The following is a 3,103-nucleotide window of genomic DNA, read 5'->3' on the forward strand; positions in this document are numbered from 1 at the left end:
AAATGTTTTCTTCATGTCTACTGAGAAGATAATATGTTTTTGCTTTTCATTCTGTTGATGTAATTTATGACATTTATTGATTTTTGAATGCTGAAACACATTAACATCTCTGGGATAAATCTAACTTTATCATGATGTATTATTTTTCTGATTTTTTTCAACTTTTATTTAATAAATATAAATTTCCAAAGTACAACTATTGGATTATAGCGGCTTTTGGCCCCATAACCTCCCTCCCACCTGCCACCATCCCATTCCTCACTACCTCTCCCATCCCATTCTTCATCAGATTCATTTTCCATTATCTTTATATACAGAAGATCAACTTAGTATATACTAAGTAAAGATTTCAACAGACTGCACCAACACAAAGTATAAAGTACTGTTTGAGTAGTAGTTTTACGGTTAATTCGCATAGTACAACACATTAAGGACAGAGATCCTACATGAGGAGTAGGTGCACAGTGACTCCTGTTGTTGATTTAACAATTGACAGTTTTATTTTTGACGTCAGTAATCATCCAAGGCTCTTGTCATGAGTTGCCAAGGCTATGGAAGCCTCTTGAGTTCACGAACTCCGATCTTATTTAGACAAGGTCATAGTCAAAGTGGAAGTTCTCTCCTCCTTTCAGAGAAAGGTACCTCCTTCTTTGATGGCCCGTTCTTTCCACTGGGATCTCACAGAGATCTTTGATTTAGGTCATTTTTTTTTGTCACAGTGTCTTGGCTTTCCATGCCTGAAACACTCTCATGGGCTTTTTAGCCAGATCTGAATGCCTTAAAGGCTGATTCTGAAGCCAGAGTGCTGTTTCGGACATCAGCCATTCTATGAGTCTGCTGTGTATCCTGCTTCCCATGTTGGATCATTCTCTCCTTTTTAATTCTATCAGTTATTATTAGCAGACACTAGTCTTGTTTATGTGATCCCTTTGACACTTAATCCAACCATTATGATCAATTATGAACTTAAACTGATCACTTTGATTTGTAAGATGGCATTGGTACATGTCACCTTGAGGGGATTGAATTGGAATCCCCAGCACGTTTCTAGCTCTACCATTAGGGGTAAGTCCGAGTGAGCATGTGCTGAACTGTACCTTTCCTCCCTCTCTTATCCCCACTCTTATATTTAACAGGGATCACTTTTCAGTTAACTTTAAATGACTAGGAATAATTGTGTGTTAATTAAAGAGTTCATCCAATGATATTAAGTAGAACAAAAATACTAAAAGGAATAAAATAGTAAGTTGTTCCTCGACAGACAGGACAAGGGATGATCAAGTCATTGTTTCTCATAGTGTCCATTTCACTTCAAATGATCACAGGCTGCAATACCGGCATCCCATATGGGCGCCTGTTTGAATCCTGGCAGCTCCACTTCCAATCCTGCTCTCTGCTATGGCCTGGGAAAGTTTTAGAAGATGGCCCAAGTCCTTGGGCCCCTGCACCCATGTGGGAGACCTGGAAGATGCTCCTGTCTCCTGGCTTTGGATCAACTCAGCTCTGGCTTTTGTGGTCATTTGGGGAGTGAACCAGTGGAATAGATGACTTCTGTCTCTCTCTCTGGCTCTACCTCTCTCTGTAACTCTGTCTTTCAAATAAATAAAATAAATCTTTAAAAAAAAGAAAGAATTTTACATCAAATTTATTGTAACTGTGAATAATTGAAAAAGCATTTTCCTGTATGAAATGCATATTATTCCTTTTTTGTCAATGAAACAAATAATCAAAATTTGAAAAGATTTAGTTCTTCATCTTTATTTGTTACATGATTTGCATTTTTGCTTAGATGACAACTATAGGTTTAGAAACTTTAGATTTTTTTTATGTTTTATTTGTGATTTGGAGCTTTAGTCCTCCATGGACAGCTATCTTTTTCCTCCTTGCCCGGGCTTGCCATATGCTGAAAGTGCTAGCTCTTTTGAATACTCAACAATAATGAGAGGAAGGATAATTAGCAATAGGCCCAAGTAATTCCCCAAGTAGTTGCATAAGTTCCAAATTATCAAAGGCTGTGTTTGTTTAATTTTATCTCTATTTTGGAAAAGTTATTTTATCCATTTATATTTTCAATCCATACTATGATTCTCCAATCTGTACCCCAGCTCTGACTTCACTCACACAAATTTAAATTTTCTTTTTTTTTTTTTAACTTTTATTTAATGAATATACGTTTCCAAAGTACGAATAATGGATTACTATGGCTTCCCCCCCATACCGTCCCTCCCACCCACAACCCTCCCCTTTCCCACTCCCTCTCCCCTTCCATTCACATCAAGATTCATTTTCGATTATCTTAATATACAGAAGATCAGCTTAGTATACATTAAGTAAGGATTTCAACAGTTTGCTCCCACACAGAAACATAAAGTGAAAAATAATAGATGATTTTTTTTAATGATGATGAAATCAGATCAGACCTATTGTCATGTTTAATCCCAGTGAGAGTCAAGTTGGGAGTTGATAGTTTCTTTTCTTTTCTTTTTTTTTTTTTTTTTTTTTTTTTTACAGAGGATCAGTTTAGTATGCATTAAGTAAAGATTTCAACAGTTTGCACCCCCATAGAAACACAAAGTGAAATATATTATTTGAGTACTCGTTATAGCATTAAATCTCAATGCACAGCACATTAAGGACAGAGATCCTACATGAGGAGTAAGTGCACAGTGACTCCTGTTGTTGACTTTACCAATTGACACTCCTGTCTATGGCATCAAAAAATATGGAACGCTTCACGAATTTGCGTGTCATCCTTGCGCAGGGGCCATGCTAATCTTCTCTGTATCGTTCCAATTTTAGTATATGTGCTGCCGAAGCGAGCACACAAATTTAAATTTTCTTTAGAATATCATGTTTGCCTGTTTCACATGTTAAAAATTGAAATCACAAGACATTTCCTATTCTTTTTCCTTCTGTACTTCTATTCCAATTCATTATCAAACCTCAGTCTATGACTAAATATTTTCAATTCTACCTCAAAAATAATCCTCTAACTCATCTCTGCTGGAAATACCTGAATCCTAGTATTACCTTCTAGCTGGTCTTAATGCTTCCAATTTTGCCTCCTTCTAAGTCAACCTCCACACTTCCAAAATTTATAAGC

General features: G+C 36.4%; 1 non-coding gene across 1 annotated transcript; it reads right to left on the bottom strand.

Annotated features, from left to right (window-relative positions):
* Positions 1-2,716: 2,716 nt before the first annotated feature.
* LOC138847750 (U6 spliceosomal RNA) lies at positions 2,717-2,823 on the bottom strand. Its single transcript, XR_011385710.1, has one exon. It is a non-coding gene; the product is annotated as a U6 spliceosomal RNA (small nuclear RNA).
* Between the last annotated feature and the right edge of the window lie 280 nt (positions 2,824-3,103).

Source organism: Oryctolagus cuniculus, chromosome X (assembly GCF_051225735.1).
Source record: "Oryctolagus cuniculus isolate XC-2025 breed Fujian yellow rabbit chromosome X, ASM5122573v1, whole genome shotgun sequence".
In the NCBI taxonomy this organism is placed as follows: domain Eukaryota; kingdom Metazoa; phylum Chordata; class Mammalia; order Lagomorpha; family Leporidae; genus Oryctolagus; species Oryctolagus cuniculus.